Consider the following 14060-nt stretch of genomic DNA (forward strand, 5'->3'; position numbering starts at 1 on the left):
TAGCAGTGAACAGATGCAGAGCCCTCTCCTTCCAATGTCCAGGGGTGGAGGTTTCTAGAAGGTTCATCTGCTATATCAGCTGGCTTCTTTGTGGGAAAACTTTATTAGTCTAACAATTATCTGTGTTTGTAGAGGAGAGAAAACTGCATGAAACAGCCCAATCTCATCAGATCTTGGAAGCTAAGCAGGATCGGTACTTGGATGGGAGACCACCAAGGAAGACTCTACAGAGAAGAAGGCAATGGCAAACCACCTCTGAATGTCTCTTGCCCTGAAAACCCCCTGCTGGGGTTGCCATAAATTGGTTGTGATTTGACAGTGCTTACATATACACGTTGTGTTTGTACAGATACGATTACCATTTTCTTTCACCTCATGTCATAGATAATGTTGCAGCCACCAAATTTTCTCTTCTGCACAGGTTTCAAGTTAGGTAAAGGGTCGACATCATCATTTTCTCCTTGTTCCCCACAATATCTTCACATTTAGTGTAACAGAAAAACAGAACAATTTGATTTTATCACACACAGATGCCCAATACAATCTTCAGGATGTCAACATTCAGCACACACTAGGAGAATTGGAAAGTCCAGGGCTCTGATAAGACAAACAGCACCACGCCAGCGGAACACACAGCTTAAGTTCTAGATGGATAACCGTGTTAGTCTGTCCATAGCAGCAGAAGAGAGCCAAGAGTCCAGCAGCACCTTAAAGACTAACAAAATATGTGGCAGGGTATGAGCTTCCGTGAGTCACTGCTCACTGATAATGAAGCTCAAGACAATGCATCCACCTGTATTGAATCGAGACCTAGGTTTCCTGTCTCATTACCAATGCTGATTTCTCCACGCCTATTACCCCTCAGCATATCTCACCTAAATCCAATCATACCTACTATGGTCATTCATCTGCTATTGTCATTTGCCTGCTAATTTCATTCAGCATCTGAAATCACTCCACTTTCCAACAAACAGGACAGATGGACTCCCATTCTATCTGTACCTGAAGAAGTGAGCAGTGACTCACGGACGCTCATACCCTGCCACATACTGTGTTAGTCTTTAAGGTGCTACTGGACTCTTGCTGTCTTCTACAGCTTAAGCTCTAGTGTCAGTCGCAAATTTCATACAAACAAGGAACCTGCCTAGCAACAAACAAGTACTGGACTTTACTGACACGAATAACTGCTACGTGATGATTGCACTTACTGCACCCAGATCATTTGAAAATTCCACCAATGTATCAGGAAAAGATATCACCTCAATGGGAAAGGAAACTCTAGGTGCTGGATCCTGGCACCTACACCTTTCCCTGCTCCAGGGGCTTTCACCCTTTTTATAGTGGAGATCTGTGAACAGATGTCTGTATTTACTTCCTACCCATTCTCACCAAGTTGGTGCGATACCCTCAGATCAAGGGATCTGCAGATATTTTTTGCAATAATATCATCTGCATTCAGCATCCTTCTCAAAGAAAACCACATTCAGTTTTCAAAAACTTGAATCTGAGAATCCCTCACCCCAGGTGTTGGGCAGCCTTCAGCGCTAGGGAGTTCCTGGGTGGCACCAAGACTAGAACTCGGCCTCACTTTAAAAGAGGATGGAGCCCCCACTTCAGTTACGGCTTTCTCTGGAATCGCCTGTTTGTCCCTGCACTGAACCTTCATCTCTAAAGATCAATAAACACAGGAAGATATTATTTCAGTGCTTCATATGAGGTACAGACACTTCAAAGGGTGCCACTGAAATCAGCAGTACTAATGAAATAACCCGTGTTTGAGACCAATCTAAGAGAGGAGCGGAAGTTCTAAAGGGGCTGGGAGATGACTAGGGAACCACACAGTTCAGGACTATAAATCAAGAACAGCACCTTGACCTGAAAATCCACCATATGTCAAAGCAGTTGGGGAAGCCAAAGAGTGAATGTTATGCTGGAAAAGGGCCACGACAATAGGAAATTCTCTTATATTCTTGATTCGCCAGCCATGCCAGCTGTTTCCATGTGAACATCATGCAATGAACTTAGCCTGGATATACTTGTGGGACATGAATGCAATTGTCTGGAGATTTGCCAACCGGGCGCTCAACATCGATCTGTGCTGAGTTCGGCACCTGTCTTCAGTATTCACATAATGGGCTCAGGCAGTTGCAAGAATTAATACAGGTGGACGAAACCCACTGGCTGGCACATGATTCTGGAAAGAAAACCCTGAAGTCCTTCACTGACGACCAATCCCTATGTGCACATCTGGGCCGCCCATCTCTTCCCCACCTTCCTCTGCATCAGCAGTGATATAACAAGCAAATGACGCAACAGAAAGCAGAGGAGAAAGTGAGAACAAGAAACAAGGAAACACGTGGAGTTGTTGTTACACTTTGTATTGGGTCTGGGGTTAGCACGGAGCCTGGAGATTTTGACGTAGCAAAATTTATGCAATGCCGTAATCTTTGGTTGATGGTGCAATCTATTGACAACATAGGGTGATAAGTGGCTGCATCCACTGAACCAATTAAGAGTATTTCTACATCAACTGAGGCTGTCACATTTGCTTCAATGCTGAACGCTCCTGCTCATCCACAAGTTTATCACTTGTATTGAGGAAACTCCCCAGATATCGTGAATGTGTCCCCCTCCCGATTTTATTTTTGCTGCTGTTTTGACTCATAACTATTGATTGTATTTTAAATTTTAATTTAAAAAAATCTATGAAAAAAACAAAAACCATCATGCTAGGATGGGATCTAAATCTAATGCACCAGAACAGGGAGTTCTGAAGCAAATTGGGACCCCAAGACCTGAGCTGAGGGCAGCCCAGGTCTAAGTGTAGAACTTGCAAAAGTAATTTTGCATCATTTAATGCGTCGTGTTAACCCTTATGTTCTGCTTCAGTTCTGTTTTTTTAGACTTCTGGTTGGACCTGCCACTCAGATCTTATTTCATTGCTTACTGGATGTTCCAACCCCTTGACTGTACTCCCTCTGTGTGATCTGCCTTGAATCCCAGTGAGAGAGGACTATAAATAATGTAAATAATTAAATAAAAACAAATAAACCCAAATGCAGAGGTGGGGCTGTGGCTCTGGTAGCACATCTGCTTTGCACACAGAAATTTCCACATTCAGTCCCTGATACCTCCAATTAAAAAGATCAGGTAGGAGGTGACACGAAAGACCTCTGCCTGAAACCCTGGAAGACTGCTGCTAGTCCGAGTAGACAATGCTACCCCTGACAGAGCAATGGTCTCATTTCAGTCAAAGGCAGCTTCATGCATACCTGTCAATAGACTGTTTAGTGGGCAAGAGCAGGATGGAAAAGGGCACAGCAGAGTATAAATCAAGGCTACTGGGAGCTTTGGTGATGAATGTCTTACCCATCCTAAGTCCTTGCAGTGAATCAGGCCATGTCCAATGACATACAGAAACAGTAAGAGAGTAAAAAGTCCAGTAGCACCTTTAAGGCTAACAAACTTTATTGTCGCACACACTTTTGAGAAACACAGCTCTCTTCGTCAGATGCATTTTACTATTTTGCAGCAACCGCCTAACACCACTAACTCCTAACAACAGAAACAGCAAGAGTTCATGAACAGAAATAAAAATATTTCTGAGAGAACTCCCCCCTCCCCCCCCACACACTTCTTTTTCTGAGCATCTTCATGGAGAACGCTGCACCATCTCCTCGGAATTAACAATATTTCCTGCTTCACCCCCCCCCCCACTGCTAGACTATACGACACAGTTTGACACACTCATTCGAAAAGAGCCAGAGTCCAGGAGCACCTTAAAGACTAACAACATATGTGGCAGGGGATGAGCTTTTGGGGGTCACTGCTCACTCCTTCAGATCTTGATCTGAGACACTCATGAGTGACACTCCACTCTGCAGTACTGACCGAGGTACTCGTCCTTGTTTCTCTACAACAGTATACAAGACTCACCTATACTGAAAGTCAGGGAAAAGATCCACCTTTTCATCACTTTAAGCCATGGGCACGATTCTGCCAACGTCAAGTCTCGGTTGTGCCAAGCAGAGTTAAGCACATCAACAGGATCCGCACACAGTAATCCAGTATGGTGCTGTGATTAGGGTGTCAGACCATAACCTGGGAGAGCCAGATTCTAATCCCCTCTCTGCCTTAAAGCTTGTTGGGAGACTCTGGGACACTCACTCTTCTGCGGCTTATTCTGCCTTCCTGGGGTGGTTGTTGTGAGGGTACAACAAGAGAAGTGCAGAAAAATGTACACTGCCTTGATTTAAGTGTACTAAGTAAACATTGTGCACGAGTTTAGCAATCCACCATTTAAATCCGTGGGACTAACAGCCCAGTGCTATGCATGCTTGCTCAGAGTAAATTTCACTGAGCAGGCTAAGAAGGATTCATCTTAAACTGGATCTACTGATTTTCTGTGATCAGATACAGGGGAGACGAGACAGTTGATGGGGAAACGCTGAAACAAAATCTGAAGACCCTATCAATTAAGCCGATACGCACGTCACCAAAATTGCTTAATCTGAGCACACTTGATTTAACTTCACCGCATAGGTACAGTTAATGCCAAAGCATCCATGGTATTGCATAAGGGAGAAAGACTGATGTCTGTGCAAAGGTGCTTTTCTTTAAACTCAGGGAATATATTCAACCTTTTTAAATAAATACCGAGGACTTTAAACTATCCTGACAACTGTGTGAGCAAAAGGGTGCCTAAATAGGGACAACACTGGAGCTGTAGCACTACGGCAATAAATGCCCCTGGATGCAAGTAAACATCTGCACTTCCAAGTAAGCATGGAATGAGTCTAGGTGCTTGTGAGCTCAATCCACAGCAGGACAATGCCAGTGGTGCATATATTAAATGTGGGGTTCAGGGGAGAAGTGATTGAAAAGTTTAGGAAGTGCTTCGAGGGACTCCCCTTAATACTACATACAGTGACATTCCACCATTCAGGAACAACAAATGAAGAGAGACAACTTGTGAAAATTTGCAAAAAGAAAGGTTTAAACGCAGAGCGGGGGGAGGGGGGGGATACGCGTTTAGTTCGCGGGTCAAAGGGAACGGGATTTGTCTCCGCTCCAGAATGTGCCTCCCGGCCTACAGCAATCAAACGCCGATCCCCCCTCAAGCAAACAAAGGGCACCCCCAGAACCACTCGTCTCCATTCAAGAAGCACCAACCACCTGCAGTCGGTCAAAACACAGTGCCTAACTCGCCTGTCTGTAAGGAAACGGGGGCAGGGATCCAGCGGACCGAAGGAGCCCCCCTCCCCTCCCAACCCACAGATCCCAGGCAGGCTCCTTTGGGAAGTCCGGAACGGCCAAAAACAAAAGCGCCCGAGTCTTGCGCGGCCCCTCCGACCGCCTCCTGTCTCCAGATCCCAGCTCTCCTCCCCGCCTCCTCGTCTCCCCGACTTCCCATTGCCGGAGGAAGCGAATCTTCGCCTTCGCACACTCGGCTCCTCCAAAACTTCCTCGAAGTTTGCGCGCAACAGGCGGCTGCCCGCCAGGCTTTCCCCCGCCGCAACAGCCACACGCAGCGGCGCACAGCCCGTCTCTCCCTCCCCAAGCAAGATTCGTCCCAACAGGGAAAGAAGAAGTCCCCATCACGAATCAACCGATCGCCCAGAGGCTGCGGAAGCAGATCCCGGCGCTCCAATAGCCGATCCGGCTGAGATTACTTGGCTCCGGGGCGGGAGGGGGGGGGAAGACAAAAACACCGGCCCGGGGGTAGAAATTGAGGCCGGCGTGCGCTCTACCTGCTTTTCCGGCGAGGAGCAGGACGGCGGGTCTGGCTCCCTCTGCCTCGGCGCGGCGCTCCGGCCAGCGTGCCTGAAGGTCTGGGACAACAGCTACGCCCCTGGCTGCGCCCCCCCAGACGAAGCTTGGCTCGGTCCGGGCGCTGGGAGCTCACTTGTCGCCGCCGCCGCCTCTTCTCCTCTCCATGGCCGCTGCAGCTGCTGCGCCCCACTGGATAGCTCGAAAGCGCCCGGCTCCTGGAGAGAGCTGGCGCGAGTGGCAGCCCCAGGCGCGGGTGGCAGCTGGGCCAAGAGACTTCTTTTAAAGAGAGGGTCACGTCTGCACGCTCCGATCGGGGGGGGCGTCTGGCCGGGGGTGGGGGCGACGGGTGAGCTGGGCGGGAGAAAGGCGACTTAAGGCATTCTTGGGCGCTCTGATTGTCGCCCAGCCTATGAGGAGTTGGGGATTACTGCGTGTCAATTTATTGCCTCGATACTTTTTTTTTTTCTTTCCTTACATTTTTTTGAACGAGAAAGTTGTTCTTTCTTCTTTGGGGGGGCTCCACCTAGAGAGAGAACTTCGGGACTGCAGGGCTGGCTCAGAGGTGGACCTGCAAGTCTCTTTAGGTTACAGTTGAAATAACGGTTGGCAGAGACCGAAAGAAAGAAAAAGGTCTCGATGCATATTGTCTCGGCGTCTATATAATAATCAGCTGAGACAGCAAACTGGATCTCCGCCGGCTGCATACTGTCGGGGGGCGGAGGAGGGTGGAGATGACCTTAAACCGAATAAACAAACGGTCCCAAGTGGACTGCGGAAGAGGGGCGTTGGGGAACAGCGCCTCCTTGTGTTCGGAGCAAAGAGGGCAACGCATGCTGACATCTGGCCTGCTGTTTGAGCAGTGGCACCTTCCAGGGAATTCTGTTTCCAACCGTTCCATTTCTCCGGGAATTGAGAGAATCAGCTGCTTCCAGAGAAATCTTTACATACTGTGTGGATCCTTTTCTGGATCTTTCTGTGCTCTGGAAGTGCCTCAATCAAGGGACACTCCTATGTCCAGTCTAACTGAGGTGTATTGCGATTTCTATGAAACAAGGGCCAATTCTGCCTCAGAACTTTGTTACTGGTTCTACGTCCCAAGCGCTTGTTATAAATCAGATAACTCCCTGACAGATGCCATGCCCATGGATGCCTTGTGTTATGTGCGCAGACTGACACCAGGGGTCCCTGGGGAAGCAGGAGCTTGGTCCCCAAACACAAAGGGGACCTAGGATCCTAGTCCACCTAGAGTCCACCAATAGCACCCTTGGTGGGAAATTCAAACTCTCCAATGGGGACAGAGGGGTGCCGGGTGGGAGTGTATATAGTTGGCCTTGCAGGGCCGTTTTTCCTTGTCTTGTTGTGAAGTACAATAAACGCGTCTGAACGCATGTTGTAGTCCGAGTTCTCCATGCATCAAACCCAGTACTTTTCACGTTGGTACTCACTGGCGTGTTTCGGAGGGGGGCACTTCTGTCTTCTCCAAAGCATCTCTCTCCCCAACGCAAACAGCCAGCCCTCCTGGCTTTCCTATACCTCACTGGAAGTGTTTCAGAAGAGCCTTTTCTGTCTGTAGGGATACCCATTCAAAAAAAAAGTGGCCGGAGAAGGAGAAGAAGGAGGAGTTAGTTTTTATACCCTGCTTTTCACTACACAAAAGAGTCTTGGAGCGGCTTACAATCTCCTCCTCTTCCCTTCTCCTCCTCACAACAGATACCCTGTGAGGTGCATGTGGGACAGAGAGCGCTCTGAGAGAACTGCTCTTGAGAGAACAGCTCTGAGAGAGCTGTGACTGACCCAAGGTCACCCATCTGGCTTCATGGGAGGAGTGGGGAATCAAACCCAGTTCTCCAGATTAGAGTCGTGCTGCTCTTAACCACTACACCGCATCTCCCAATGTGTTATGATTATGGCAGCCATTTTACGATTGGTTGCAATCAGCCCCATGGCAGCCATTTTGTGAGAGTGCCCACTACCTGTTTAAAAATTCCAGTAATTCCCTCAGACTCAGGAAAGTTTGGGGAGTATGCTATTATAAACAACTGAATGAAATTAGACTTGCCAGAGGTGCCAGTCTCTTTCCTATGTGCTGGTGGAGTGGGGAGGTGTGGAGTGCATGGCACAACCTCACATCTCATTTTCTATACACAGGGAGAGTCCCCCTTCCCCTCTGGGAGAGAATTCAGTCCCAAATTCCTACAGTTTGAAGGGGACCCGATTTTCTTTTGGTCCTATCTGCTGTGGGTTAATCCCTTTGGTCAAACTGTGAGGAACCACTAATCCCCACAAGCTTTACTCAGGATGTACTAAATTCTTAATGCTTGAGAGGAACGTCTGCGAGGAAGACAAGAAGTCACTAGTGAGGCAAAGCTCTTCCTAGACCCACCTTGTTTCCCTGTGTATCTAATCAGAATTTCAAAGCAGGATGTGGCCCAATAAAGTCCCAATAAAGGAGAACAAACTAATATTTACCTTATTAGCCTTTTTCAAAAGTACTTATAGGAACCACTGCTTGGAATTTCTACTACAGGCACCAAGAAAAAGAAAAGAGGAAAAGATTGGATTTATACCCTGCCCTTCACTACCCGAGGAAGTCTCAGAGGGGTTTACAAATCCCTTTCCCTTTCTCTCCACACAACAGATACCCTGTGAGGTAGGTGGGGCTGAGAGAGCTCTTTTGAGAACTGCTGATGAGAGAACAGCTCTAAGAGAACTTGTAACTGACCGAAGGTCATATCAGCAACTGCATGTGTAGGAGTGGGGATAGCATGGCCAGTTTCTGCTAAGAAGGCAGGAAAAAATCACTAATAACGTACAGTTTTGTTAACTTGGACAAGATTTAGACAGAGGGGCTACATTCCAACTCAGTAGCAACAGCTATTTGAACGGAAAATTATCTTCCAAGCCTGCCTTTTAAAAAGTCATTGTTGCGTTAAAAAATGTATTTCCCAATATTGTACTTTGCATGTAAACATTTGGATCTTGCACTGTTTTGCAAAGTCAAACATGGTTAAAACTGACCTCCCTCCCTCCATCCAAGGTCAACAGCAAAGATTACCATTGATTATAATGCAATTTATATCACACCCATTCTGTATAGGCATGAACTTCAGGAGCTTATGTACACTGCTAAGAACTGGTGGTGTAGATAAAGTGGAGCAATACAGAAGACTGGACTTTGACAGGCTGGCCTTTATGATCACGAAATGAACTGAGCCTGCATTAACGAACGTGCCTTTCTAGAAAGCAGGTTTTGTTTCATGCCAGCGTGTGAAGTTCTCCAGTAATGGAGGGGGGGGGAGAACTATGTGACATTGGAAACTACAGCAAAATGTCCCTCTAACATTTTTGTTTTATTTTTACTTACTTCGTTTACATCCTGCCTTCCTCCCCAACAGGGACCCAAAGTGGCTTACATCATTCTCTCTGCCCCCATTTTATCCTCACAATGATCCTATGAGGTTGGCTAGGCGAAGAGTGGTATTGACTCAAGGTCACCCCCAGTGAGATTCCATGACACAGACAGTGGGAATCCGAACCCAGGCCTGCCAGATCCTAATCCCACATGGTGGAAGGGCAGTTTATTTATTTATTTTATTTAGGCATTTTTACCCCACCCTCCCCGCGAGCGGGCTCAGGGCGACTTACAAGGGGCATAAGCCCATACATAAAACCAGATAAAACAATAAAATCATGAATAATAACAATAACAATAATAAAGCGCTTTCTGTAAACAAGATGGTCTTTGAGTAGTTTTGATGGCATCAGTCATTTCCTTAAATCCTTCCCTTGGGGTGATACTCTCCAGTAGATAGTTCAAGCCAATCCCACAATGTCAGTGCCATACAATTCATGGTGGAACTTCCAAGGGCGGTTCCTAATCCTGATGTAATCGCCAACATTGGTGGTGGTGGCGGCGGCGGCCCCTATTCGAAAGCCTGGCGGAAGAGCTCCGTCTTGCAGGCCCTGCGGAACTGCATAAGGTCCCACAGGGCCCTGATCTCCTCCGGGAGCTCGTTCCACCAGGTAGGGGCTGCCACTTAGAAGGATCTGGCCCTGGTCGCAGCAAGCTTTGCCTCCCAGGGGCCTGGAATCACCAGGCGGTGTTGGGTCCCCAACCGAAGTGCTCTTGGAGGTATATGTAGGGAACGGCGGTCCCTCAGGTAAGTCGGACCCTGGCCATATAGGGCTTTAAAGGTGAGTACCAGCACTTTGAAGCGGATTCGGTATGCTATTGGCAGCCAGTGCAGCTCTTTCAACCCAGGCCGGATGTGCTCCCACTTGGGGAGACCCATCAACAGCATTCTGCACTAGCTGCAGCTTCTGGATCTGCGACAAAGGCAGCCCCATGCAGAGAGCGTTACAGTAGTCTAACCTTGAGGTGACCATCGCATGGATCACTGTAGCCAGGTCATCGCGGTTGAGGAAGGGAACCAACTGCCGAATCTGCCTAAGATGGTAAAATGCAGATCTGGCAGTGGCTGCCACCTGGGCCTCCATAATTAGGGAGGGATCCAGGAACACTCCCAAACTCCTAACCTCCGACGCTGGCATCAGAGGCACCCCATTGAAGGTCGGGAGAGGGAGCCCCAACCCAGGACCGTTCCGGCTCAGGCACAGGACCTCCGTCTTCGCTGGGTTTAGTTTCAGCCGGCTCAGCCTGAGACACCCAGCCACAGCCTGTAATTCCCGGTACAGATCTTCTGGGTCGGAGCCCGACCAGCCACCCAACATCAGACAGAGCTGGGTGTCATCTGCATATTGGTGACAACCCAGCCTATACCTCCTGGCAAATCTGGGCGAGGGGACACATGTAGATATTAAACAACATTGGGGAAAGCACCGTCCCCTGAGGCACACCACACTCAAGTGGGTGCCTCCGAGACTGCTGTTCCCCTATCGCCACCCTCTGTCCCCGACCTTGGAGAAAAGAGGCAAGCCATTGAAGAGCGAGCCCCTGTATCCCCATGTCGGCGAGACAGTGGGTCAGCAACTGGTGGTCAACTGTATCAAATGCAGATGACAGATCTAACAACAACAGTGCCGCCACACCACCTCGATCCAGATGCCACCGGAGGTCGTCAGTAAGGGCGACCAGCACTGTCTCCGTCCCGTAACCAGGGCGAAAGCCAGACTGGAGTGGATCCAGGACAGAAGCGTCATCCAGAAAGCTCTGAAGCTGTGTCGCCACCGCCCTCTCAATCAATTTGCCCAAATAGGGCAAATTAGACACTGGCCGATAGTTGGCCAATTCAGCCGGGTCCAGAGTTGGTTTTTTCAGGAGAGGGCGGACCATCGCATCCTTAAGTGCCTCGGGGAACCGTACCTCCAAGAGGGACTTGTTGACAATCTCCCTTACGGCACCTCGAAACCCCTTGTGGCCTGCCTTAATGAGCCAAGAAGGGCACGGATCCAGGCAGCATGTGGTGAAAATGTACCAGACAGATATTTATTTATTCACATGTAAAACCGGGAGGGGGGTATTTTTTAAAAAATAGAGAATGTAGTATATGGTTGACAGCAGCTTACTCTCTTCCCCGGCTCCCTTACACCTTTGCTGTGGCCTGTTGCTTACAGAATTCTTTCTCTTCTAGTCCAGATCACTTCCGGACCATGGTGAAGTATGTCAAGGAGGGCACAGAATTTTGCTGTCCTCACCTGTGACAATCATTTTCGGGGGGGGGGGATGAACTATAATTGCCAGGTCCCCCCATTAGGTTGAGAGCAAGTCTGGTGTAGTGGTTAAGAGCGGGGACTCTAATCTGGGAAAACCAGGTTTGATTCCCCACTCCTCCACATGCAGCTGTCGGTGTGACCTTGGGACAGCCACAGTTCTTTCAGAGCTGTTTTCTCAAGGGCAGTTCTCGAGAGAGAGCTCTCTCAGCCCCACCTACCTCACAGGGTGTCTGTTGTGGGGAGGGGAAGGGAAAGGAGATTGTAAGCCGCTCTGAGACTCCTTTGGGTAGTGAAGGACAGGGTATAACTCCAATCTCCTCCTCCTCCTTCCCTCTTGTCAGCAACCCTTTCTTCCCACCGTTGCTCCGAGTGGCAGGAGAAATATATTTTTTTTTAAATTGTCATCATGACTCTAACCATATAGTTTCTGGCGATTCCTAGAGTGATGTGACTTCACTTCCAACAACACCAGTGCCACCCCCATGTCCCAGCCCCTATCTAATGCCGGGTGCTAGCCACTGGCTGGCAACCCTAACTATATTCTATCACTCTGCCCAGCAAAGTTTGAGGCCTTCCTGCAGCCTTAGTCGGTTTTCTCAGTGGGATTGGTTCTTCCAACAGTGTTTACTTTTTGTAATATACTTCTTGGGAGATTTATTGACTGCAATCAGTATTGTTATATGCACAGTTTATGAAACACTTTGTACTCTGCCACTGACTAACAGGTTTAACTTAATAGGTGCACTTAACACTTCCATGGTGCATATGTTAAGTGCCATTTATGATTCTAACTTCATGAATGTTTTCAGGTATTAACTTTGGTTCATTTGTGACTGTTGTTTGGATGCATGCTGGGAAGGTAAAATGCTGAAGCTTGTGACCTTGTTTATAATGGCCATCTGTAAATGTGCATGTCCCTGATGTCAGTTAGCTTGCGTTAGATGGAAACCATACTACATGATGTACCCATATCTGTTACATTAGATACTTTTTATTACTTCATAGCCTGGGAAGAAGAAGGCCCATTGTTCAACTGAAGGAGGTATATTTTTGCCTGAGAAAGTCCAACCTACAGGCCTGGGCCCAATCAGAATGGTGTGACGGATATATGACAAAGTTTGATGGAACCAATAATTATGATTTATTTCTGTCATAGGGGGTATAAAACTTTATGTCTCCCATTGTAACCTTAGGGAGAGCTGTGGGATCCAAAATCTTATTGGATCTTCACCTTCCTCCTTTGTTGATAGGCTTGCTAAGTCCCCCCAGGGGGCGGGGAAACGCCCGCTTAAGAGGCCTGTTACTCGCCGCCGGCGGATCGGGCCCCGGGGGGAACCCCACCCCCAAAGCACAGGGGCGTGCCCAACATCAGCACGTCACCCGGAAGTGACGCGATCACGTCGGGCACTTTGGGGGCGTGGCCATGATCATCCAAGGGGAAACTCTATGGTTTTCCCTCGGATGATCGTGGCCCCGCCCCAATGTGCCCGACATGATCGTGTCACTTCTGAGTGACGTGGATGTGGTGTGTGCGCGCAAAGCGCGTGCACACGCACTCCCGGAGCGGCGCTGGAGTCCCCCGCTCCAGCGCCGCAGGGACTTCGCAACCCTATTTGTTGATCAATAAAATCAAGTTCTGATTCGGCTCTAAAGGATTGTACTGAGTGTTTTCTCAGATCGGGCTGGGGAAACACACACACTCAGACAGGATTATTCTCTGTACATCAGTATCATGCTTCTATGACTGGGCAAACTCTGCTATATTAACCAAATATCCTAATATTGCCCTGGAGGGCCAACATGGAGGGCACAGAGGCTAAGGCCTCCCCCTGATGTCGCCTCCCAGCACTGGGGTTTCTGAGGTTCACTTCTTCCGATTCCCTTCACTCAGTATGGCTAGTAACCATGAATGGATCTATCCTCCATCAATCTGTCTAATTCCCTCTTTGAAGCCATCTACATCCTTGGCCATCACTAAATCCACATGCAGTGATTTCCACAATTTCATTACTATTGAGTAAACACGTATGTCCTTTTGTCTTTTCTGAACCTACTTCTGAAGAATTTCATTGGGTGCCCCCAAGTTCTACTATTATGGAAGAGGGAGAAAAAGTTATCTCTGTCCACTCTCTCTATCCCGTGCATAATTTTATAAACGTCTAACTGCCCCCCCCCCCGGTCATCTCTTTTCTAAGCTGTAAAGTCCCAGACTCCTCAGTCTTTCCTCAGGAAAGGTGCTCCAACCCCCTAATCGCCTTAGTTCTCCTCTATTGCGCTTTCCCCAGTTCTGCAATACCCTTTTGCGGAGGTGGCGACTAGGTTTGCCAGCAGTGTACCCTCTGAGCTGAGTTAGTGTGAGCTAGCTCACAGTTTTTTAGCCTCCGGCTCACACATTTTTGTCTTAGCTCAGGAAGGATGGCTCCAGAGCAAGCTAATTTATGGAGCAGCCAAATCGCTCGCTCACAACTTTGATGCCAGTAGCTCACATAGTAGAGTTTTTGCTCACAAGACTCCACAGCTTAGAGAGAACATTGTTTGCCAGCCCCCAGATCTGTAAACAAAAAGAACTGTGAACCAACACTGTATATAAAATCCAAATATTATTATAATTTAAG

General features: G+C 48.2%; 1 protein-coding gene across 1 annotated transcript in view; it reads right to left on the reverse strand.

The window, feature by feature from the left end:
* Positions 1 to 6022, reverse strand: part of GHR (growth hormone receptor) — a 226578-nt gene extending 220556 nt beyond the window's left edge. The window contains exon 1 of the mRNA XM_015424478.1: positions 5751 to 6022. The gene's annotated coding sequence lies outside the window, so the exon portion shown is untranslated. The remainder of the gene's footprint in view (positions 1 to 5750) is intronic.
* Positions 6023 to 14060: the final 8038 nt, after the last annotated feature.

The sequence above is a fragment of the Gekko japonicus genome, unplaced genomic scaffold (assembly GCF_001447785.1).
Source record: "Gekko japonicus isolate JY-2015 unplaced genomic scaffold, Gekko_japonicus_V1.1 scaffold82, whole genome shotgun sequence".
NCBI lineage: Eukaryota > Metazoa > Chordata > Lepidosauria > Squamata > Gekkonidae > Gekko > Gekko japonicus.